The sequence below is a fragment of the Phyllostomus discolor genome, chromosome 4, assembly GCF_004126475.2.
Source record: "Phyllostomus discolor isolate MPI-MPIP mPhyDis1 chromosome 4, mPhyDis1.pri.v3, whole genome shotgun sequence".
Lineage (NCBI taxonomy): Eukaryota > Metazoa > Chordata > Mammalia > Chiroptera > Phyllostomidae > Phyllostomus > Phyllostomus discolor.
The window spans coordinates 102155100-102180686 of record NC_040906.2 but is presented as its reverse complement, the minus strand read 5'-3'; the positions used below and the strand labels follow the sequence as shown (position 1 = coordinate 102180686).

Below are 25587 nucleotides of genomic sequence, written 5' to 3'. Positions count from 1 at the left end.
TGAGTGCCCCCTACTGGGAACATGGTCCGCATCCCAGGCATGTGCCCTGACTGGGAATCTAACTGGAGACCCTTTGGTTCTCAGGTGGGCACTCAGTCCATTGACCCACACCATACAGGGCTAGTTATTTTAATAACCACTTCAGGTGCTTTTTTGAACTCTCTTTGCCAAGTATTAATATTAAGTACATATACTTTTTCACATTACTTTGGGAAAAACATGTTACCTAGTTGCTGAAGTTTGAACTGTATCATATTTCAGAATTAGAAAGTAAGGTTACAGTAAAGCTTTATAACTTCAACAAATACATTGACAAAGGTATTAATGAAAGCTATTCCCTTATTAAGATATTCACATAATTCTTTTGAGGTCGCTTAGGAAAAGATTAAAACTTAGTGTTTTTAAAGTAGTACTAATTAGTTGGAACCTGCAGATTAGACATCTTCATTATCGAAGTATTTAATTAAATGTCAGAAACGTGCCAGTTGTTGTTTAAGCATTACAGATTTGTTGTTTAAGATTCCAAAGTGTCCTAGTTTTCTGCCAAATATTACTCCAGGATTTTGTGTTGAAACTTTTGCTTATAAAAGATGTTAATTTTTTTTCCTTGGCAGTGGTGAGTTTCTCTGTTGTAATGTGTTTGACTAAGTAAGTTGACTGATCAGGTTTTTTTTTTTTTTTTAAGATTTTTACGTATTTGCTTTTAGAGAGAGGGGAAGGGAGGGAGCAAGAGAGGGAGAGAAACAGCAATATGTGAGATACATCAATTAGTTGCCTCTTATATGTCAGCAACTGGGGACCTGGCCCACACCCCAGACATGTGCCCTGACTGGGAATTGAACCAGAGACTCTTTGGCTCGCAGGTGGGCACTCAATCCACTGAGCCACACCACTCAGGGTTGATCATAGTTTTAATACTTAAAAGTATTTTATCTTTTGTCTTTGACAGAGATACAGGTTCAAAACTTTGCTGAACACTTTCTCTTTTGTACCATTTCTTTTCTTGTTGCAAAGATTTACATTGGTCCTAAACACAAGCCTTTAAGTATTTTGGAAAATCTTACCCAGATTACTCTCATCTTTTCTGGACCATAAACATTTTAATATTTTCTGGTAGAGTGACTAACTTCATAATGTTCGTGTTGTACCTTATATTCATAATTTGAGGGCCTATGAATTCCCGGGTCTGGGTAATGTTGGAAAGGGCATGGATTTCAGCAGCAGGCACAACTGGGTTTGAATGCCAGGCTCACTACTACCTAGCTTTATTTATACTGGGTCAGTTAATTAAACTTCTGAACTTCAGTTTCTTTTTATATAAAAATGTTAATTATATCTCAGAAGTGAGAGGAAGTGTCTAATATATAGTAAGCATGAGTAAATTTTGATATTTTCATTTAGTGATGAGAATTTAATTGCTGATGTCACTTCAGTGTTTTAAATTGAAGTATAATGGACGTATGACATTAGTTTTAGGTGTACAACATAATTGGTTTTTTGCATTTCTATATACACTAATTTTTTATTTTAATTTTTCAATTACATTTAATGTAGAAAATTATATTAGTTTCAGGTGTACAACCCAGCGATGAGCCATTAAGTGTAGCTTATGAAGCAATCACCTTGATAAATCTAGTACCTGACACTATACATAATTATAACAATATTATTAACTATATTCCTATATTGTGCTTTACATCCCCATGACAGTTCCCTAACTACCAATTTGTACAAGGTCTGTCTAGAAGGTATCCAGCCATGTAGTGTGGAATAAAAGAGACATTTGTTGAAGAAGATACAAGAAACATTGTACATAGGACAATGATGCCTCAGTCCCCTTCAAAATAGGCACCTCAGGACTTCACACAGTTTTCCCAACAGCCGTCAGCTGCCTGGTCATATTTTCCTGAATCTTACCGATGGTCTGAAATCTCTTCCCTTTCAAAGGTGATTTTAATTTTGAGAAAAGCCATAAGTCACAGGGCGCCAAATCTGGGCTGTGGGGGGCTGAGTCACCTGATTGATTTGATGTTTCATCAAAAAATTCTGCACAAGGCTGATGCATGAGTGAAGCTGCCAATCACCAGTTGCCCATGGCTGCAGCCCTTTTCATCCTATTGAATCTCTTAACCAACAAAGAACATTGGGGTACTCCTTATTAATTGTTTGGCCTGGATGGACGTATTCATAATGGACAAACACTTTCATAATCAAAAAACGCAGTTAACAGATCTTGATCTGTTTGCCTTGCCTTTTTTGGGCCTGGAGAACCGGCAACTTCCATTGGGACAACTGGGCCTTTGTTTCTGTATCATAGCAGTAGATCTGTGATTCATCTCAAGTTACGACCTTCTTGAGGAAATCTGGTTCATTGGTAGCAGTTTAAATCAAATCATTAGCAGCTGCAGCATGATGTTCATTCTACAAGATGTTCATTCTGCTCTTGTAGCGGAAGCCATGGGATGAATTTTGCCACAAAACATTTTCTGCCAAGGTCCTGCGTCAAAATCTTAGTAGTTTTTGGAATATCCAGATCAGCTTCTAGTTCTTGCATTGTCAGTTGCTAATCTTTGTTGATTGTATTCCATACATGTTCAACATTCTCAGGTATACTGCTTGTTGCAGGCCTTCCAGGAGGTAGATCACTTTCAACAGAGTCTCGACCATCTTGGAAGCATTTGTGCCATCTTTTATTTGGGCTGCACTCATTGCATCGTCCCCAAAAGCCTTCTGAATCATCCAAATAGTTTCCATGGAGATATATTCAAGCTTATTGGAAAATTTGATACAGATTCATTGATCTACTCACTCAGTGGTTGTGAATGTGACAGCCACACAGGATACATGCTCACTCAACAGCATCTACTGTCCCCACTCACTAGTACAGTGAAGTTGTCATTGTTCAGGCATGACCATTCCAGTCCACTCTCCTTGGTTCCTGGGTTACATCGATGTCACACAAACCATTCTTGTTATATTAACAATGGCTGGACTTTTTCCAGACAGACTTTGTACTTAATCCCTTCACTTTTTTTATCCAGCCGATAATCTCCCTCCCTTCTGGTGACCATCAAAATAGTCACTTTATGTACAGCTTTGTTTTTTTTCAGGTCTGCTTGTTTATTTTGTTTTTCAGATTTCACACATAAGTGAAATCATATGGCATTTGTCTTTCTCTTATTTCACGCAATACACTATCCTTTAGGTCCATCTATATTGTTGCAGAAGACATGATTTCATTCCTTTTTATGGCTGAGGCCTATTTCATTGTATATGTGTACTACCTAATTATCCATTCATGTATTGATGGACACTTAGGTTGCTTCTATATCTTGGCTGTTGTAAATTATGCCTCAGTGAACATTGTCTTTTCAATTTATTATTTTGGATTTTTTCAGAAAAAATAACCTGAAGTGGAATGGCTGGGTCCTTTGTTTCTTGTTACAGCCTTTATTTAAAGTCTGTTTTGTTTGATCTAAGTATTGCTACTTCAGCTTTGTTTGTTTCTATTTCCACTAAATATCTTTTTCCATCCCTTCATTTTTTTATCTTTCATTTTTTAAAAAATATTTTTATTGATCATGCTATTACCGTTTTCCCAATTTCCCCCCTTATCCCTCCTCTGCCCTGCCCCCCACAACCCTTCAGCATTCCCCTCCCTGCTTACTCCATGTCCATGGATTGTACATATAAGTTCTTTGAGTCCTCTGTTTCCCATACAGTTTTTTATCTCTCCCTGTCTACCTTTTGCCTACTAACCATGCTTCTCCTTCCTTGTACCTTTTCCCCCCATTCCTCCCTTCCTCCTCCTGACTGAAATCCCTCTGTGTGATGTCCATTTCTCTGATTCTGTTCCCATTCTGGTTGTTTGCTTAGTTTTTGTTTCCATTGTTTTTCTTTTCTTTTAGGTTCAGTTGTTGATAGTTGCGTTTGTTGTCATTTTACTTTTCATAGTTTTGATCTTTTTCTCAGATAAGTCCCTTTAACATTTCATATAATAATGGCTTGGTGATGATGAACTCCTTTAATTTGACCTTATCTGAGAAGCATTTTATCTGCCATTCCATTCCAAACGAAAGCTTTGCTGGATAAGAGTAATCTTGGATGTAGGTCCTTGCCTTTTATGACTTCAAATACTTCTTTCCAGCCCCTTCTTGCCTGTAAGATTTCTTTTGAGAAATCAGCTGATAGTCTAATGGGGACTCCTCTGTAGATAACTCTTTTCTTTCCTCTTTCAGCTTTTAAGACTCTCCTTCTCTTTAATCTTGGGTAATTTAGTGATGATGTGCTTTGGTGTGTTCCTCTTTGGGTCCACCTTCCTTGGGACTCTAGGCTTCCTGGACTTCCTGGAAGTCTATTTTCTTTGCCAGATTGGGGAAGTTTTCCTTCATTATTTGTTCAAATAAGTTTTCAATTTCTTGCAGTCGGTTTTCTCTTTCTGGCAGCCCTATAATTTGGATATTGGAATGTTTCAGGTTGTCCCAGAGGTTTGTAAGAGTCTCTTCACTTTTTTCAAATTCTTGTTTTTTCATGCTGTTCCTGTTAGATGTTTATTTTTTCCTTTTGTTCCAAATTGTTGCTTTGAGTCCTGGTTTCCTTCCTGTCACTGTTGGTTCCCTGAACATTCTGCTTTATTTCACTTTGGGTATCCTTCATTTGTTTTTTCATTTTTCGACCAAGCTCAATCAGATCTGTGAGCATTTTGATTACCAGGGTTTTAAATTTTCCACCAGATGTGTTGGCTGTCTTCTCCTTGCTTAGCTCTTTCTGAGGCTCTACTCTGTTCTTTCATTTGGTGCAGCTGATAGGTTGTAAGTGTATTTCTTTGTCTTGGTGCAGCTGATAGGTTGTAAGGTGGCGGGACCATAGGTATTCACCCTGGCAGGGCAACCCTCTCTGCTGCATTGCGGTGCTGCCTGTGGGGGAGGGGGCAGAGAGGGAACAGTGCAGCTCACCTGCTCGTCTCTAGTGTACTTCTCTCTTTTTTTCTTAAAACTTTTTTAGTGTTGTTCAATTACAGTGTCTAGTGCACTTTTCAACGGACTCTGGGACTCTTTCTGTAGACTGGGAGCTTCTCCTACTACGACAACCCCAGCTGTAGCCCACAGCCACCTCTGAGTCCCATTAAGTCAGCCCAGCCCCCAATTTCTGCATGTTGCGGCAGTTTTTCTGAGTCAGTCTGCCAGTCTGTCACCTTACAGGTCTGGTGGTTCTGGTTGATTTTTTTTTTTTTTTTTATTCCTTGGTTGTTGTTCCATGCAGTTTGATTTTCTGGCGCTTTTGGTTGTTTATGATTTCACATTGGTTATTGTCCTCCTTTTGGTTGTGTGAGGAAACAAAGTGTCTCTACCTACACCTCCATCTTGGCCAGAACTCCCATCCCTTCACTTTTTGTGTGTGTCTTTCCATTCTAAGAGAATCTCTGTAGATAGCATATGTAAGGGTCTTGTTTTCAGCCAATGTCTTTTAATTGTAGTCCATTTAATCCATTTGCACTTAAAGTAATTGTTGATAGATAGACATTTATTGCCATTTCATTATTCCTATTTTTGATCTTTTTTTCCCTTCTTAAAGAAGACCCTTTTACCATTTTTTATAACACTGGTTTGGTGGTAATGAACTCCTTTAGCTTTTTCTTGTATGGGAAGCTCTTTACCTGTCCTTTGATTCTAAATGATTGCCTCGTTGGGTAGAGTAATAGTGCTTGTAGGTCCTTTCATTTCATCACTTTGATTATTTTGTGTCATTCCCTTCTGGCCTGCAAAGTTTCATTGAGAAATTAGCTGACAGTTTTACAGGAGTTCCCTTGCAGGTAAAGCACTTCTTTTCCCTTGCTGCTTTTAAGATTCTCTTTGTCTTTGACATTGAGTATTTTAATTATTTCTGTACATCATCATCATCATTTGTTTTTTTGTTGTTTTGGATAGTAGCCATTGTAGTGGATGTGAGGTGGTAAATACAACTCATTGTGGTTTCAATTTGCATTTCTCTGATGTTTAAGGATTTTGAACATCTTATACTCTTCTTGGCCATTTGTCATCTTTGGAGAAAAGTATGTTCAAGTCACTTTGTAAGGTATAGAATTGTCTAATCTTGTACACCTCAAACTAATGTATGTCAACTGTAATTGAAATATAAAATTATTAAAAAGTTTTTTTTGTTATAAATATGTATGTTTGATGGGTAAAGGGTAACAGAGGGTGGAGATGGTGCTGTACACAGTTGGTATAGGTTTGGAGGCTGGACACCACAGAGAGAGACAGGCAGTCTGTTCAGCAGGGCAGGCTGAGGAGCATTCTAGAGCCTGTAACACCTGGTTGGTGGGTGTGCTGGTAGGGGTCTTGTACATGGCTTCCTTGGCCAAGGTCCTGGGTGGTATGGGCATTGGCACCTGGGCTCAGGTTACATTATTCATGTAGGGCCTTGTAGGCAAACTCAGGCTGCTGGGTGCTCATCAGAGTTGTAATATTTTAGCTGCATCTGTTTGACCTGCTTCTGTTTCAGCTGCTGCACCGGGTGCTAGAATGCTTGGGTTTTTGCTGCACAGCATGAAGCCAGTCCAGCTCCTGGGGTGAGGTGGGAATGGTACAGTAGGCCTAGCTCAGAAGAGCATGAGAAGAGCGACCTGTGGAAGTGCATCATGTCTTTAATGAAGTTTAGATGCAGCTACTGGCACTCGCTTTGGCAACAGAGTGTTCTGTCCTTGAGGGTTGTCTTCATAAGCTGGTAATGGACTACTTGTAGAGGTTCTCAGCAGGGCCCCTGTGGTCAGAGGAGTCAGTGATAATAATGTCAAAGCTGTCCTTGTTCTGTTTCATGAGCTCAAACCGTGTAGCATCAGCTTTGACCTGGAGTAGCCAATGACCATGGCCAGTAGAACTTCTTAGAGACTTGAATGACATCCTCCTCAGTCTTGGACTGGACCATAGACTCCACAGAGGAATGCTTCACCACTGTCAACCTTCCCAGGACACTGTGTCTCCACTCCCCAATGATCAGCACCTTTCATGGGTTGGGTGGCTGCAGAGTGGCAGGTTGGCTATCATCTCCTGGTAGGAGAACTCATCCCTTTCCATGCACTGATGACTTGCTCCAACACCAACGTGTTGCCATGACTCTTACTGCAGAAGACAAAGATATCCTGGTACCACTCTAGTACTGGTACCTGGTACTCCTGGTATCCAGGCTTCACTTTTCATGGAAGTTACCCTCCTGGAACCAGCCCTCCTGGATGGCAGCAGGGCCAGAGTCCTTGGCTGGCATGCTGGTGGGTGGCACTGGGTGCGGACCCTGGACTTAGGAACCTGGACTCAGGCCACACCAAACCACAGCACAACTTGACCAGCTCTGACCACTGTGGTGATGTAACTTAACCCTTCTAGAGGGGCTGAAATATAAAATTATTGGAAAAAAATAAAAAATATATAACATAAATCCTAAAAAAAGACAGAAACTTTGAAAATTTTGTCTACTCTATATGTAATATTGAAATTACAGAGTATTTTACTTAAAGAGAACGTTAAATATTGATCCTTTAATTAGAAGATACACAGGATTGAGGAGATTAAATTTGTTCTTAGTTACACAGTTATGGCAGAATCCAGGTCACCTGCATACAAGTTTAGTACTCTTAAAAAAAAGAAAAAACCCAGAAAAGGAAAACCAGAACATTTCATAGTACAATGTGAAACGGATTTTTTGTTCATTGTCTTTGGGAGAAAGCTAAAATTATGACAATTAAAGAGCTATTTAGTAAAGTCTAAATCAGGAAAATTTTCCATCGGGAGTTGTGGTCACACTATTTTGTGAATTGTTAACTAGGACTTTTGTGTATTTTTATTTTAGTAACCTAATGATTTTCAGCCTTTAAGTCTGTCTTTAAATCATGGGATTTAGCTTAATATTTCTTGGTAGATTTTGCACACATGCCTAAGTGTGTAACCCATTGCCTTTCTCATGTGTTTCAGGTACTCAAGTTGTAGGTGATACTGTTAAGGAGTTGTTTTTTAACCCACAATTTCTACCCACAATGTTTGATTCCAGCTATTTTTTAAAATATCAAATTTGTGCCCAGAATAGACATCTTCAGTTCTGTCTGACCGTATCCATAATACTACAGTTAATAGCATTACCTTTCTGGGGGAGGGTGTTTAAGACAACAGAAATTTATTTATTCTCATAGTTCTGAAGGCCAGGAATCTGAAATCCAGGTGTGGTTAGAATTGATTCCTTCTGGAGGCTCTGAGGGAGAAGCCATTTCATGCCTCTCTCCCCTAGCTTCTGGTGACTGCAAGCAGTCCTTGGCTTTCCTTGGCTTATTTGTAGGTATATTGCTCCAATCTGCCTTTCTCTTTACATGGCTACCTTTGTTGGGTGTTTATCAGTAGCATTACTTTCGTAAATTGTGTTATTTTTATCACTTATTCATATATATGTATATGTAAAAAAAATGAAGGCACAAGAAGATATGTGGTGATCTGGCTCCTTTCTGTGGCTATTCTCTCATCCCCTTTCATCTATTTAGTAGGTACCATTGTTATAAATTTGGAGATAGTTTGGGCTATATACAGCAAACTAATGTTTGGGCATAGGACAATTTATCTTCCTAAATTACAAATTTTATAATCTGCATTTCTGGGATGATTGATTCATCATTGCCTACAACAGTGTTTTTTTACTTTTTGGACCCCATGACCCTGCTTTCTTGCTCCCCAAAATGTAAATATCCATATTAGAATTCTACATATGACTGCAAGGTGGAGGATGTCGTTGAATTCCTTTTACCCATTTATGTATCTAGATGTCAGTTAAGGCTTCTTGCTGTATTTGGTAGATTTAAACTCTTTAGCGTGTCTGAGCTGGCTTAACAGGAATTTCTGTTTCCTCTTCACCCTGCCCTGCTTATGAACCACTTTAGAAAAACCCTCTTTTTGTGGCTTAGCATAAGTTCTACAAGTTTCATCCATGTAGCATGTATTGAAATTTCCTTTTTAAAGCTGAATGATATTGAATACACTATACTTTCATTATCCATTCATCTGTCTATGGACATTTGGGTTGTTTTTCATCTTTTAGCTATTGTGTGAATAATGTTGTGTAGTATGGGTTTAAAAACACTTCTTACTGCATCTGCTTTCAATTCTTTGGGTTCATATCCAGAATCCCATAGCATTTTGTACATGCTTTTATAGCCCTTTGTCCTGTTGTGTTATCAATATTTCTATGTCTGAAGATTCTAAGCAAGGCATATGGTGGGGAAGCTTATGAAATTGATAATACAATTAAATTAATGATTAATAATCTTAATCTTCCAAAACAGAAAGCACCAGGCCTATATGGGTCATTGGTGAATTCTACCAAACAGTTTAGAAAGAAATTAAACCAATTCTTTACAATCTCTTCCAGAAAATAGAAGTAGAAAGAATACTTCCTAACACATATTTGAAGCCTAATACTAAACCAAAAAAAAAGATGTTATAAAAGGAAAACTATAGACCAGTATCTCTGGAACATAAACACAGAAATCTTCAACAAAATACTAGCAAATCTAATGCAACAATGAATAAAAAGAATTACATACACTATGACCAAGTGGAATTTATTCCAGTTATAACAGTCTGGTTCAGCATTAAATAATGAATTGATGTGATCTATCACAATCAACAGGCTGAAGAAGAAAAATCGTATGATTAAATCAATGAATATAAAAGAACATTTGACAGAATTCACTACCTATCATGATAAAAATGCTTAGCAAACTAGGCATAGAAGGGAACTCCCTAAGTTCATATAGAATATCGACAAAACCCTCACAGCTCTGGCTGGCGTGAGTCAGTGCACTGAGCATCAGCCTGCAAACCAGGAGGGGCCTCAATTCGATGCACAGTCAGGACAGGTGCCTGGGTTGTCCACCAGGTCCCCAGTTGGGGGTGTGCAAGAGGCAGCCAGTCAGTGTTTCTCTTCCTCTCTTTCTCCCTCCCTTCTCCTCTCTCTAAAAATAAATACATAAAATCTTTAAAAAAATACAACTCACAGCTAATGCCATACTTAATAGTGAGGAACTAGATGCTGAGATCAGGAACAAGGCTGAGATGTTCATACTCACCACTCCTTCTCAGCATTGTCCTGGAAGTCCTAGGTAATGCAATAAGATAAGGAAAGGAAGTAAAAGGTATACACATTAGGAAAGAAGAACTAAAGTTGTCTTTATTCACAGAAGATACGATTGTCTATGTGGAAAATCTTAAGAATCAAAATACCTCTAGTAAGGGATTATAGCAAGGTTTCAGGGTATAAGATACACACACAAAAGTCAATTGCTTTCTCATATAGCCAGAATGAACAGTTAGAATTTGGAATTAAAAACAGTGCTGTATTCTACATTTCCACCCAAAAATGTACTTAAGTATAAATCTCCCCCAAAATGTGCAAAATCTGCAGTAGGTAGGCTACAGAACTTTACAGAAAGAAATTAAAGATCTAAATAAATGGAAAAATATTCCATGTACATAGAGAGAAAGGTTCAGTATTGTCAAGATGTGAGTTTTCCCCAATTTAATCTGTAGATTTAACATGATCCCAGTGAAAATCCTACCAAGTTATTTTGTGGATCGAGATAAAAAAAATTCCTTTTAATCAGATAATTATCATCACTGTCTACTAAATGAATGGTTGCTGGAAAATAGATTAGTCACATAATTCTAAGGTATTACCCTAAGGTATTAAACATTTTGGGCATACAAAAAAGTTGAAAGAGGTTAATACCATATACTTGTCTCCTAAATTCAGCTTTTGTTCTAATTTTACTGTTATTCTCTCTCTCTATTGGTTTACCTTGACTGCCATAACAAAATACCACAAATTGAGTGGCCTAAACAATAGATATTGTCTTACAGTTATAGAGGTTAGGTGTTCAAGATCAAGATGTTATTAGGGCTGTGTTTCTTCAGAAGGTGCTAGGGAAAGATCTGTCCCCAGGCCTCTATTCTGGTTTCTGGTAATTTCTTGGCTTGTGTCAGCATAGCTCCAATCTTTTTTTTCTCCCAAATTAAAAGAGAAAGTGTATGTGGAAAGTTACAAAGGTAGTAGAAGTGAGCCAGCTGTGCTTTGTAGGCTCAGGAAACAAATTACAGAAGCAGAAGAAGGGCCCTTGGAGCTTAGGAAAGGCAAGGATAATGTGCCTGGGTGAAAGTGGGGGACCAGAAATGTGGGTATGCTCCTGGGAAGGAGAGTGCCAGCAAAGCTCCAGTCTTAATTACATGTGTACAAAATTTTATTTTTTTTGAAAAATAAGGACACTGGTCATACTGAATTTTGGGCTTGTCTTACCCCAGTATAACTTTAATGACATTATGTCTCTACATGCATACATATTACATACTTACGAGGTCTGTCCATGACACAATGTTTCAACATGCAACATTAGCATGCAGTATCATATCAAAGCCATAATTCCTTACTATTGTGTAATAGCTGGTCTGTATTCCACTGGTCTTTGATAGCTGGATTTTTCAAACCAGCACCTAATTAAGGTTCACATGTTCTCTCTGGTTGTCTCCTTAGTCTTTTTAACTAGAGCAGTCTTCCTGATTTTTGTTATTTTTAATACATACACTTTTTTTTTTTAAGACTTGTTCACAGAGCCCTGACTGGTGTGGCTCAGTGGGTTGGGTGTCAGCCCACAAAGCAAAAGTTCACTGTTTAGATTCCTGGTCAGGGCACATGCCTGGGTTGTGGCCAGGTCCCCAGTTGGCAGTGTGGGAGAGGCAACTGATCAATGTTTCTTTTGCACATTGATGTTTCCCTGTTTTCCTGTCTTCCCCTCTCTCTAAAAGTAAATAAATCTTAAAAAAAAAGAAAAGACTTGCTCACAGGAAGTTATCTTAATTACAAATCAAACCTCTGTGTTCTACCAACCTAATTTAGGACTAGTTGAAACCAGTACTTGCTTTCTCTGTCCAGGAGTCCTAATACAGAAAGCATGACTCTTGGACAGCTAAGAAAGCTGTTGCCTCTGTTATATTATTATCTCTGTTATAGTTGTTTTAGAGAATGGACTGTATTTCTTTGTTAATCTTAAGCATTGTCCTCCTACCTTAAAATGTTTCTTTTGTATGTGTAACATATTCTGTATTTTAAGGTACACTATCCTAAAAATGTCTTTTCAGTTTGGTGAAACTTCTTTTAGTTCATTCCCTGTGATACAAAAACAAAAATTACTGTTCTGTGAGCAAATATTTTGTTTGCTGGACCTTTTTTCCTGTATGGTTACTATTTTTCCTTTGTAATTAATAAGTATTTTGAGGATACTTTGAAACTAAGTAAATATATGTTGCCTCTCTATTTTTTGCTCACTAATTTTAGCAGCTATTGGTGGAGCCTGTCTGCAGCAAGTGTTACTGGGTTTTCCAATGGCGATTTTCTGATAGCATATGATGCCTATCTGCAAAATCTTCAACCACTGTTAATATAATGAGAGTGGTCTGTGTGACATCAATGTAACCCTGCAGCCAAGGAGAGTGGACTGTAATGCTCATCCATGAACAATGACAACTTCACTGTACTAGTCGGGGGGGGGGGGTGACAGATGCTGTTGAGGGATTGTGTGGCTGTTGCCTTCATAGTGACCAAGAGAATAGAGCAGTGAATCTGCATCAAGTTTAGTGTTAAGCTTGAATATTTCTCCAAGGAAACTGTTTGGATAATTCAGAAGGCTGCAGTTAAGGGCAACTGGTGATTGGCAACTTCATCATGACAGCACACCTGCTCATGCATCACATCTTGTGGAGTTTTTGACAAAACATTAAATCACCCAGGTGATTTAGCACCCTTAAAACCAGATTTGGTGCCCTGCAACTTCTGGCTCTTCCAAAACTAAAATCACCTTTGAAAGGGAAGAGATTTCAGACCATAGATGACATTCAGGAAAATATAACAGGGCAACTGATGGCAATTGGGAGAACTGTGTGAGGTCCCATGGCACCTATTTTGAAAGGGGCTGAGGGGTCATTGTCCTATGTTTCTTTTATCTTGTATCTTCTTCAATAAGTGCCTATTTTTCGTATTACATGGCTGGATACTTTCTGGACATAGTTCATATTTTACGATATATCTATCACAATTTTCATGTGTGCCAGGTGTATGCAAATTATTGGGAATGTAGAGATTACAACGTTCAGTTCTTGCTTACAAGGAATTTATGGTTTAGACAGACATGTAGTTTTTACCATTGTAATACATGCTTTTCTAGGATTATACATAGTGTACTTTGTGAGTATAAAGACTGCTGAAAATTAAATTGAGTATAATAAAGGAGCATAAATTTACAAAAGTAATTGAGAACATTGGTATAGAAATATACCAACAAAGGTTTTGAAAGTACAGTCATGTGCTACTTAATGATAGGGATATGTCCTGAGAAATGTGTTAAACAATTTCACTGTTCTATGGAATCATGGACTACACTTACATAAACCTAGATGGTATAGCTACTTTACACTAGGCTATAATGGTACAGTCTGTTTCTCCTGGGCTACAAACCTGTACAGCATGTTACTACACAAAACAATATGAGGTTAAATCAAGCACAAGAGAAAATGATGCAATCAAGAGACACTGTATATGTAATCAAGAAACACAAGATACGTGAGGCTGCCTCTGGAGTAATATGGCATACTATTTTACAGCAGACTTCAAAAAATAAGTTGAAAGAATACAGTCTAATAATATAGATATAGTATAGAGTAAATACAATAACGTTTATTATTATCAAGTATATGCTGCATGTAATTGTGCTATACATTTATATGACTGGCAGTGGACTGGGTTTACTTACACCAACATCACCACAAACTGGTGAGTAATGCATTGCACTACAGTGTTACAATGACTATAGCATCACTAGGTGATAGGAATTTTTCAGCTCCATTATAATCTTAGTGGATCACCATCTTTTATATAGCCCATTGTTTATTGAAATGCTTTGTGGCACATTATTTGGCAAAGCTAGAGATTTGAGAAGAACATTTTTAAAAAAGGAAAACACCACTCGTACCTCTTTATAAAAGTAATTCATATCTATTGTGGACAACTTGGAAAAGTGTAAGGTATAAAGGAAATGGCAAGATTTTACCATAATCCCATACTCTGTTGCGTTTATATGTTTCTTCCCATTTTTTGACTTTTGCCTCAAAGTATACAGTTCTTTTAAAATAGTTGTAAATTTTATTTTACAATCTAATTTTTCTACATAGTTTCAGATCAGGTAAATTTGTTTAAAATATTTCAAACAAATTTTAATAGTAATATAAAATTCCATGATATAATGGGCAAAAGCAACATATTTAGCTGTTTTTTGATTGCCTGTGCCTTTGAACTGTTTTGTTTGTAAGACATTTATTTTTAAATAGAAAAGTTTTTAAAAGATTTTATTTATTTAGTTTTAAACAGAGGGAAGGGGATATCAATGTGCAGTTGCCTCTTGTGCGCTCCCTACTGGGCACTTGGCCCACAGCCCAGGCATGTGCACTGACTGGGACTCAAACTGACAACCCTTTGGTTTGCAGGCTGGTGCTCAGTCCACTGAGCCACGCTAGCCAGGGTGAGACAGTTTTTTTAGTTGCCTTCATGGGTCTGTATTAAATCATAGAATGCTTCTCTGAAATTTATAAATTTATAAAGAAAGGTACTTTCTGGAAATAACTTCCAGTTGTGGTTTAAAAATAGCAGTAGTTTTCTTGAATGTCAAATGGAAGATTATAAGTCATAGTCATTATGTACTTTACAAATGGTAACTGTTGGGCGATAATAATAGTCCTTAATACTGGTCCTTTAAAAAAAAAATACCGATCCTTTTAAAGATGGAGCAAAGACCCAGAATGTCAAAAATTTCTCCAAGATAGGGAAGGAAGAGCCTTTATAGAGAGCCCTAGCTTCCCAAGTTCATTGTACTTTGCACTCTGATGATATTGTGTCCATCCCTCCAATGCTTAGGGACTCTGTTGAGGAGTTATGGATAGCATTAGGATGGTAGTACAACTTTGCTGTGTATCTTGAATTTACTTTTTAGATGTGACTTTAAGAAGGGGTTCTGCTGTTGAAGGAAATTTAAAATGAGAGAATGAGAATAACCTTATATTGTGTATATCATCCAGTTCTTTTGTTTTTCTTGTGAATAGTTAGTGCTGCCAAACCTAGGTGATCCTTATTACTCATGGCAGTTATGTTCTGTAAAGTTGCCGCAAACACTGAACTAGCAAATATTCAACTGTTTCTCCTAGGGTGAACACAGGGTTAGATTCCTGGGAGCCTCTGGTGATCAAATTTGCCTAAGCCAATCAAAACATAACCTTGTTTTTTGTGTGTTTCTGTTTAAAGAGACCTTTTTTAATGTGTATTATTGATTAACTGAACTCAGTGGCTAACAGCAGTAGTTAACAGCTCCCACCTGACCTAATGCCTGAACCATGCCTTCTAACCATATGGTTTTCATAAGGCACTCCAAAGCCTTCTTGTGCTTAGGAACAGAAGATAGCACTTTAGCACATTTGGGTACCATTTTAAGCAGTGAAATCATCAGTAAAAAGCACAAACATGTCAAAAACATGACATTCAATAGCCTGCAAAAGGACACTTGTTTACAGTATGAGAGAGGAAACAAGAAGGCAGAGCACCACCTGATTAGGCCTTAGCTGGGAATGAGCTCTTGGTGATTGAAATTTTTTGCTGCTCTGTGCATGTCTACAAATTACCACCAAAGACTGCAAATATTGATATGGGGCAAATATTGATATGATCAAATTTAGTGAGGAGACAAATGAGCAAATGTGAAATCTTTGAATAAGGAGGATCCATTGATGTTTGAGCACAGGGAAACAGTGTTTTTCTGATTAAGGTATTTTTTTTATTGTTGTTAACTCCAGGAATATAAGACATATGCTTTTAAATTCAAAGTTCAAACAACTATAAATGTAGGGAAGTTTTTCCCCGAATCTGCTCTTATGGAAGGCAAACGACAAAGACCTAAATGTAGATTTATTTCCAAAGCAAGATACATAAGAGGTGGAAAGAGAGTGTACCTAAGAGTGGGAATAAAATTGGTTAACAACGTGGGGAAAAAAGTATTCAACCTTACTAATAATCAAGAAGGTTAAAACAATAGAAACAGCCAAGTAAAAATTATTTTTTTAAACCTGAAGTAGCAAGGCTTATTTGACTTCAGTAATTCCTCTTGTGATGGATATAAATGGTTCTGAGGAAAAAGCATTGTGCACAAAGATGAATGCATTGTGAATTTTAGTAGTGTATATTTTAAAACAATTCTTATGTCCAACAATGGGACGTTTAAATAAATCATGTTATACTTAGTGGAACATCTAGGAAGTTGTTTAAAAAAATTTGTAGAGTTTTTAATATGGAAAACTTTAAAGCTGTAATTATTAGGGCATGAAAGTAAAACTTGACATGTAATCCACAATTGCAAATAGTTAACTAATTGTGGCATATTTTCTTCTTCCCTTTTCCCTTTGTGTTCTCAAATTCTTTCCCTAGGTATTCTATCATAACTGTGTTGTTTTCATAGTGGGCAAGTTCTTTAAAACGTGCAAATTATGAATAGGCAATACAAATTTGGCTCACAGTATATATAATATGTGATCGTAAATGTCCATAGTAGTGCAACACTGAGGTAAAACAGGATTTTGAACTGCCTTCTAATAGTCATTAGAAAGTAAATTATGTACAGCACAGGTGGCAAACACAAGGCCTGTGTACCGAATCTGGCCCTCCACCTTGTTTTATCCAGCCTGGAACCTTGTTTCTACCCAGTGGCAGCACTGAGCTCCTTGTCTCTAGTTAAGGAGTAGTTACATTTATACAGTCCTAAAATTACATTTGGCCCTTTGAAGGCAACCACAAGGCTGATGTGGCCCCTGGTGAAAATGAGTTTGACACTTCTGATATGCAGCATGCTTTTCACTTATTCATTCATTTTTTTGAACTCTGAAAGATGCAGACTTCTAAAAACTTTAGTGTTTATTATCTGTAGGAATAAAGAGATTTTCTTAAATAACTATAAGGTTATCACATAAGACAATTAGCAATGATTAATATTAATATCTGTGCTATTTATGTAATGTGATAAGGTAGATTGTACTTACCAAGCTTACATTGAACTGTATAAATTCAGTAAATTTGTAACTTGTTTTGCACTAATTTTAAAAATTGAGGTATAATTGACATAATATCAAGTGTACAACATAATGATTTAGTATTTGTATACATTGTCAAATGATCACTAGAATAAGTCTAGTTTACGTCAGTCATCTTACATAGTTAACAAGTTTTATGCTTATGATGAGAACTTTTAAGATCTTCTCCCTTAGGAACTTTCAAGTGCACAGTAGAGTATAACTAACTATAGACATCGTGTTGTACGTTACATCCCCATGACTTATTTATCTTATAACTAGAAGTTTATACCTTTTAAAGTCCCTTTCCTCATGTCCCCCACACCTCCCCCTACACCTCTGCTCTGTGTCTCTGTATCAATGAGCTTGTGTATGTCTGTGTTTTTAAGGTTTTATTTATTTAGAGAAAGAAGAAGGGAGGAAGAAAAAGAAGAAGAGAAACATCAGCGTGGGAGAGATACATGATCAGTTGCCTTTCGCATGTCCCCATCTGGGGACCGGTCCACAACCAAGGCATGTGCCCTGACTGGGATTGAACTGGAAACCTTTAGGTTTCCAGGCCAGCACTTAGTCCACTGAGCCACACCAGCCAGGTCTGTTTGCTTTTTTTAGATTTTGTATATATGATATTGTAGAGCATTGGTCTTTCTCTGACTTACTTCACTTAGCGTAATGTGCTCAAGGTTTGTTCATGTTGTAAATAATGCAAGGTTTCCTTGTTTATGGAAAAAAATCTTTTTTAATATTCTGTGTGTGTGTGTGTGTGTGTGTGGTGTGTGTACCATATTTTCTTAGCCATTGATTCATTGATAGACTGTTTCCATATCTTAGCTACTATAAATAATGCTGCAATGAGCCCTGGCTGGTGTGGCTCAATGGATTGTGTGCTGGCCCGCAAACCAGAGGGTTGTGGGTTTGATTCCCAGTCAGGGCCCATGCCTGAGTTGTGGGCCAGGTATCCATTAGGGGGAGCTCCAGAGGCAACCACACACTGATGTTTCTTTCCCTATCTTTCTCCTTCCCTTCCCTTCTCTCTAAAAATAAATAAATAAAGTCTTTTTAAAAAATTTAAAAAATAATGCTGCAATGAACATATCTTTTTGAGCTACTGTTTTCATTTTAACACAAGTGGAATTGCAGGATTATATGGTAGTTCTACTTTTTTAAAAAAGTATATTTTATTGATTATGCTAATATAGTTTTCCTACTTTTTCCCCCTTTATTGCCCCTTTGCCCCCCAACCCTCCAGCATTCCCCTTCTTTATAGTTCATGCCCATGGGTTGCACATATAAGTTCTTTGAATTCTGTTTCCTATACCATTCTTAACCCCTAGCCATCTATTTTATACCTACCAATTATGCTTCTTACTCCCTGTACTTTCCCCCCATTCCTCCCCTCCACCCTTCCCTGAAAACCCTCCATGTGATGTTCATTTCTCTGATTTTGTTCCTGTTCTAGTTTGCTTAGTTTCTGTTTTCATTGTTTTTCTTTTTTTTTAGGTTCAGTTTTTGATAGTTGTGGCTTTGTTGTCATTTTACGGTTCTTAGTTTTGATCTTCTTTTTCTTAGATAAGTCCCTTTAACATTTCATATAATAGTGGCTTGGTGATGATAAACTCCTTTAACTTGACCTTATCTGGGAAGCACTTTATTTGCCCTTCCATTCTAAATGAAAGCTTTGCTGGATAGAGCAATCTTGGATATAGGTCCTTGTCTTTCATGACTTCAAATACTTCTTTCCAGTCCATTCTTGCCTGTAAGGTTTCTTTTTGAGAAATCAGCTGCTAGCCTTATGGGCACTCCTTTGTAAGTAACTGTCTCCTTTTGTCTTGCTGCTTTTAAGATTCTTTATCTTCAATCTTGGGTAACTTGATGATGTGCCTTGGTGTGTTCCTCTTTGGGTCCAACTTCCTTGGGACTCTCTGGGCTTCCTGGAAGTCTATTTCCTTCGCCAAATCAGGGAAGTTTTTTCTTCAATATTTGTTGAGTAAGTTTTCAATTTCTTGCTTTTGTTCTTCTCCTTCTGGCACCCCTGTAATTCAGATATTGTAACATTTAAAGTTGTCCAAGAAGTTCCTAAGCCTTTCTTCATTTTTTTTGAATTTTTGTTTCTTCATGCTGTTCCCGTTGGATGTTTATTTTTCCTTTTGTTCCAAATCGTTGCTTTGAGTCCTGGTTTCCTTCCTGTCACTGTTGGTTCCCTGAATATTTTGCTTTATTTTACTTTGCGTATCTTTCATTTTTCGACCAAGCTTAATCAGTTCTGTGAGCATTTTGCTTACCAGGGTTTTGAACTCTCCATCAGATATGTTGTCTGTCTCCTCATTGCTTAGCTCTCTTTCTGAAGTTTTGCTCTGTTCTTCCATTTGGTCCATATTACTTTGTCTCAACACATCTGTTAAGTTGTAAGGGGGTGGGGCCTTAGGTATTTACTGGAGCAGCACAACCCTCTTTGCTGCATTGTGGCGCTGTCTGTGGGGGCAGGGTCAGGGAGGGAACAATGTACCTTGCTTGCTTGGCTCTAGCCCTACTTTCCAACTAACTCTCATGTGAGACTGGGAAGTTCTCCCACGGTGGCAACCCCTGCTGTAGTCCACAGTCAGCTCTGAGTCTCAGTTTCCTGTTCAGCCATCCTTGCCGGAGTGATCCCCCACCTTGCCCTGGGTTCTCTCAGCCAGGCCCTGCCTGCGTGGTCCATCACCTTGCTGCGGGTCTTTTCTGTCCACCCGGCTGCCCTGCTCCTTCCTACCGGTCTGGTTGCATGTTTTTTTAATTCCTTCATTGTTGGTGTTCCATGCAGTTTGATTTTCTGGCACTTCTCATTTATTGTGTTTAGATTGGTTGTTATCTTCCTTTAGGTTATATGAGGAAGCGAAGGGTTTCTACATAAGCCTCCATCTTGGCTGGAACTTTCCCTGGTTTTTTGGTAGTTCTACTTTTACTTTTTAACCTCTAAATTGTTTTCCATAGTTTTTGCACCAGTTTTTAGTCCCACCAGGAATGCACAAGGTTTCCCTTTTCTCCACATCCTTGTTAAGTCTTGTTGTAAACAACAACAAAAAAACAGAAAACAAAACTGTCAAGATTGCAGCCCTGGCCAGGTGTCTCAGTCAGTTGGAGCATTGTCCTGTCTACCAAATGGGTAGCAGATTGCTTCCTGGTCAGGGCACATATCTAGGTGTGAGTTCAATCTCTGGTTGGATCACATATGGAAACAACCCATCAATGTTTCTTTCCCCCAACCCCCAAAATAATCAATAAACATATCCTCAGGTGTGGATAAAAAATCCCCTGAGATTTCATCAAGGTTTGTTACAGCCTTCTTAGTCTCATAATCGAGGCTAGTTCTCCCCTGCCTTTTTCTTCTCATTGCATTAACTTTTGTTTAAAAAGATTTTATTTATTTTCTAAGACGGGAAGGAGAAAGAGAGGGAGTGAAACATCAGTGTGTGGTTGCCTCTTGTGCACCCCCTACTGGGGACCTGACCTGCAACCCAGGCATCTGCCCTGACTGGGAATCAAACCCTTATGACCCTTTGGTTCACAGGCATGCACTTAGTCCACTGAGCCACACCAGCCAGTGCTTACTTATTGCATTAACTTATTGACGTTTCTAAGCTAGGTGTCTTCTGGAACCTTATATATGTACGTTTGTGCATGCAATTGTTTTGTTAACTTGTTTTGTCTGTATTTTCTATCCTCTAGCTCTGGAGAACTAACTAAATTGTTTCATTTTCATGGATTAAAAAGTACAATTATGTCTGCTTGGTAGGTATATAACCTTGTTCCAGAGATTGTACCCATCAGAGCCTTTGGCATTAAAAGTTCTCAATGTGTAGATTATTCCCCGTGTACTGATACCATCAACTTCCAGGGGCTTTTAAATTATTAGTAGGTTCCAGTTTGGGAGTAGACGGTATTGCTTAAGCACATGTGAAAGGATAACTTTTTTCAAGAGTTGTTTTTTATTTCACATTTAAATTAATTTCGATTAAAAGTATTTCAGCCCTGACTGGTGTAGCTCAGTGGTTGGAATGTTGCCCTGTAACTGAAAGGTTGTGGTTCACCTCCGGTCAGGCACAAGCAGAGGTTGTGGGTTTTATCTCCTGTCTGGGCACATGTGTGTGTGACCCTGGTCCAAACACATACAATCCCATCCAGGCTCATATCCCCAATCTGGGTGCCTATGGAGGCAACCGATTAATGTATCTCTCTCACATGATGTTTCTTTTCACTACTCTCTCCCTTCCTCTTTCTCTCTAAAAAAAAAGCAAATGAAATTGTCCTCAGGTAAAGCTACAAATAAATAAATAAAATGTATTTCAAATAGACTCAGATATTTGACTTGTGTCTTATTTATTTATGATAACGTAATGATGAAGCTGGTGTTAGTTCACTAGAAATATTATATTGGATTGAATTCTCCATTTCTCACTTTCATGTTGGCTTTCAGTCTTACAGAATTTTCAGGTAAAAACTATCCCAGGTTTTTGGTTGAAAACTTAATTCAACATAGAATAAGCAACTGAATTTATATTTTTGTCATTTATAAATTAATACTCTCTAGTCATTAAAGAAGATTGAATAGAACCCCTGTTGCTTTAGAAAGATTATACATATACTAACTATATCCTTGAATGGAAGAAAAAAGTTTTTCCTTTAAATTGCCACTTGAGAGAAAGTGGTAGGGAATTACATAAACATCAACATGAAAGAAACATTGAGCTGTTACCTCCCCTATGTGCCCCAACAGGGATCGAACCCACAACCCAGGTATGTGCTCTAACCAGGGATTGAATCAGCAACCTTTGGGTGTAAGGGACCATGCTCCAGTGAACTGAACCATCCGGTCAAGGCTGGAAATTATTTTCTTAAGAACAAAGCTGAATTCTGACTTCTATTGAACAGGTTGAGTGAGTGAAATTTTACAGTGTTTCAAATTGGGTTTTTAATGTATCAAATCATTAAATACCTCAAATTTAAATTGTGTTGACAAAATTCTTCACACTTAACAATAAAAATTCTTACATACTTGGAATAGAAACGATTTTTTGTTTTGGCCTGATAAAGGTCATCTGCAAATATCTATAGCTCATGTCATACATAATAGTACTGTATGTGAAGGACTACATACCTTCTCCTCTAAGGTTGAGAACCATGGTAAAGCAAGAAAAATAAATAAAAGGGCTTTTAGAACACAAGTAAAGAAAATTGCTCCTATTTGTGGATGGCATAATTGTCTATGCAGAAAACTTCAAGGAATGTACAAGAAAGTTTCTAAAACTAGTGAGCTTATAACAAGATTGCAGGATCAGGATCTTTGGGCAATGTAAAAAATTATGTCTTTATACCAGCAGTGAACAACTGGAAATAGAAATCAGTTAAAAAAATAGTACCAATTAAATAGCACCCCCAAAAAGGTATAAATCTGAACACACACACACACACACACACAGGATTTATGTGCTGAAAACTACAAAACACTGATGGAAAAAATCATTATAGAAAATTACCTCCTTATGATTTGAAGACTCAGTATAGTTAAGATGTAATTTTTCCTCACATTGATTTGCCCAGATCAGAAGTCCAACAATATTTTTTGTAGATAATGAATAAGCTGCTTTTTGAAATTATGGAATGTTAAGCAAATTGCTAAATCACTTTTGATAAACAACAACATAGTTGGAGAATCCGATCTGAATCTAGCTGATATCAAGACATTCTGTAAAGTTACAGTAATCAAGCCCTGGCTGCTGTGGTTCCATGGATTGAGTGCTGGCTTTTGAGCCAAAGGGTCATTGGTTTGATTCCCAGTCAGGGCAGATGCCTGGGTTGCAGGCCAGGTCCCCAGTAGGGGGAGTGCGAGAGACAACCACACACTGATGTTTTCTTCTCTTTCTCCCTCCCTTCCCCTGTCTCTAAAAATAAATCTTTTTTAAAAAAGTTATAGTAATCAAGATTCTAAGGTAAATCTGGACAAAATATAGTCACTTGATTTTAACAAAGATAAAAAGCAACTTAGTTGAAAAAAAGGTCCTTTCTTCCAGCACAATAGTGTCAGAACAATTGGACATTATATGAGGAAAAAAGGAGAGAATCTTAACCTATCCCTAATAACTACTGTAGAAATGAACTCAAAATAGGTCATAGATATAAATGTAAAATAAAATTGTCAGAAAACACTGGAAAATCTTTGTAACCTTGGCTTACAAAGATTTCTACTTACTGTAGAAATGAACTCTTTTTTTTTTTTTTTTTAAAGATTTATTTATTTTTTATTTTATTTTTTTTAGAGAGGGAAGGGAGGGAGAAAGAGAGAGAGAGAAACATCCATGTGCGGTTGCTGGGGGTCATGGCCCGCAACCCAGGCATGTGCCCTGACTGGGAATCGAACCTGCGACACTTTGGTTCGCAGCCCGCGCTCAATCCACTGAGCTACGCCAGCCAGGCGAAATGAACTCTTTGTAACCTTGGCTTACAAAGATTTCTACTTACTGTAGAAATGAACTCAAAATAGGTCATAGATATAAATGTAAAATAAAACTGTCAGAAAACACAGGAAAATCTTTGTAACCTTGGCTTACAAAGGATTTTTAGATAAGGATTTCTTAGATAAGATTAAAAACAAAATAAATTGAGCCCTGGCTGGCGTAGCTCAGTGGATTGAGCGCGGGCTGTGAACCAAAGTGTTGCAGGTTCGATTCCCAGTCAGGGCACATGCCTGGGTTGCAGGCCACGGCCTCCAGCAACTGCACATTGACTTGTTTCTCTCTCTCTCTCTCTCTCTCCCTCCCCCCCTCCCTTCCCTCCCTAAAAATAAATAAAAATAAAAATCTTAAAAAAACAAAATAAATTGACAAATAAGGTTTCATTGTAGTTAAAAACTTCTGCTCTTTGAGGGATACTATGAAACCTTGGCTGGGTGGCTCATATGGTTGGAGCATCATCTCACACACCAAAAGCTTTCAGGTTTGATTCCCAGTTACGGCACATACCTAGGTTGCAGGTTTGAGCCCCATTTGGGGCCTGTTCGGGAAACAACTGGACCTGTGTTTCTCTTCCTCTCTGTCTTTCAAATCAATAAATAGATCCTTGAGTGAGGGCTGAAAAAAAATTCTCTTTTTAAAAAAAATTTTATTTTTTTTTTAGAGAGGGAAGGGAGGGAAAAAGAGAGAGAGAAACATGAATGTGTGGTTGCTGGGGGCCGTGGCCTGCAACCCAGGCATGTGCCCTGACTGGGAATCGAACCTGCAACACTTTGGTATGCAGCCCGCGCTCAATCCACTGAGCTACGCCAGCCAGTGCCGAAATTCTCTTCTAAGAAGGGAATGAAGTGTGGCAGACAAAATATTTGCAGATCACGTATCTGACAAAGGATTTGTATGTAGTTAATAGAAAGAACTCTCAAAATTCATCAATAAGAAAACACCCCAGCCCTGACTGATGTGGTTCAGTGGGTTGAGCACTGGCCTGTGAACAGAAAGGTTCCTGGTTCGATTCCCAGTCAAGGTACATGCCTGGGATGTGACCCAAGTCCCCAGTTGGGGACCATGCAAGAGGCAGCTGATCAGTGTTTGTTGTGCACATTGATGTTTCCCTCTCTTTGTCTAATACCTCTGATGGTGTGTCTTGGTGGTTGGAGTGTCATCTCATATACCAAAGGGTTGTGGGTGCAATTACTGGTCAGTGTTCACTCCTAGGTTGCAGGTTCAATCCTCAGTCGGGTCACTTATGGGAGCTAGCCTATCGACATTTTTCTTTCACATCAATGTTTCTATCTCCCCTATCCCCCTACTTACCTCTTTCTCTAAAATCAATTTAAAAAAAAAAGATCCTCGGGTGGGGATTAAAAAATAGAAAAGAAAATAACCCAGGAAAAAAATAAACAAAAGATTTGAAAAGCTTTATTGGAGAAAATATATTGGTGGTAAATAAACACTTGAAACCATGGTCTACATCATTAGTTAAATGCAAATTAAAACCACAACAAGATACTACTTTCACTGGTTAGAATGACTGAGAAACCAAAACAATCGTTCCCTGGCCCTAGCTGGCAATACCGAGTATTAATGAAGCAGGGTGACAAACTTTCATATATTGCTGGTGGGAATGAAAAATAGTACACCACTTTGGAAACAGTTACATAGTTTCACATTAAAGTAAAACATAAACTTACATAATCCAGCAGTTTCAATCCTAGCTACTTATCCAAGAAAAATAAAAACACATGTTCACACACAAACTACACACAAATGTTTATAACAGGTTTTTTTCTAATTGCCAAACACCGCAAAGAATCTAAATGTCCCTGAATTGGTGAATGGATAAAGAAACTGACATTCATAGAATTCAGCTAAAAAGATTCTTGCTACTTGCAATAACATGAATGAATCTCAAAACT

General features: G+C 37.9%; 1 protein-coding gene and 1 pseudogene across 11 annotated transcripts in view; one reads left to right on the top strand and one right to left on the bottom strand.

Moving 5' to 3' along the window:
- WDR33 (WD repeat domain 33) overlaps window positions 1-25587 on the top strand; it is a 92499-nt gene that overhangs the window by 1891 nt on the left and 65021 nt on the right. The window lies entirely within an intron of this gene.
- Window positions 5582-22345, bottom strand: LOC114494894 (annotated as a pseudogene).